Source organism: Etheostoma spectabile, chromosome 21, assembly GCF_008692095.1.
Source record: "Etheostoma spectabile isolate EspeVRDwgs_2016 chromosome 21, UIUC_Espe_1.0, whole genome shotgun sequence".
Taxonomy (NCBI): domain Eukaryota; kingdom Metazoa; phylum Chordata; class Actinopteri; order Perciformes; family Percidae; genus Etheostoma; species Etheostoma spectabile.
The window spans coordinates 7,954,379-7,954,839 of NC_045753.1; the positions used below are offsets into that span (position 1 = coordinate 7,954,379).

Genomic DNA, 461 nt, shown 5'->3' on the forward strand with positions numbered 1-461 from the left:
GAACTTGTTTCCACAATGCATCAGGCTTGTCTATATTTTCATTTGCAAACTTCAAATGTAGATTTTTGTGGTGAGGACGTAGAAGATGTTTTCTTCTGATGACTCTTCCATGAAGACCATGTTTGTACAAGTATCTCTTTATAGTGGAACGGTGTACCACAACTCCAGTGTCTGCCAGGTCTTTCTGGATGGATCGTGCAGTCTAACGTGGGTTTGGACTTGCTTTTCTCACAATCATGCGAGCTGTTCTGATATTTTTCTAATTCTTCCAGATCTTGCTTTAACTTCCACTGTTCCTGATGATGGCCATTTCTTGATTACATTCCGAACAGAGGATATTGGCATCTGAAAACGCTTTGCTATCTTCTTATAGCCTTCTCCTGCTTTGTGAGCAACAACTATATTCAGTTTCAGTTTTCTAGACAACTGCTTAGAAGAAGCCATGGTGCTGATTGTTGGGG

General features: G+C 40.6%; 1 protein-coding gene across 1 annotated transcript in view; it reads left to right on the top strand.

The window, feature by feature from the left end:
- The window catches only part of pdap1a (pdgfa associated protein 1a), a 6,291-nt gene that overhangs the window by 2,318 nt on the left and 3,512 nt on the right, over nt 1–461 (top strand). The window lies entirely within an intron of this gene.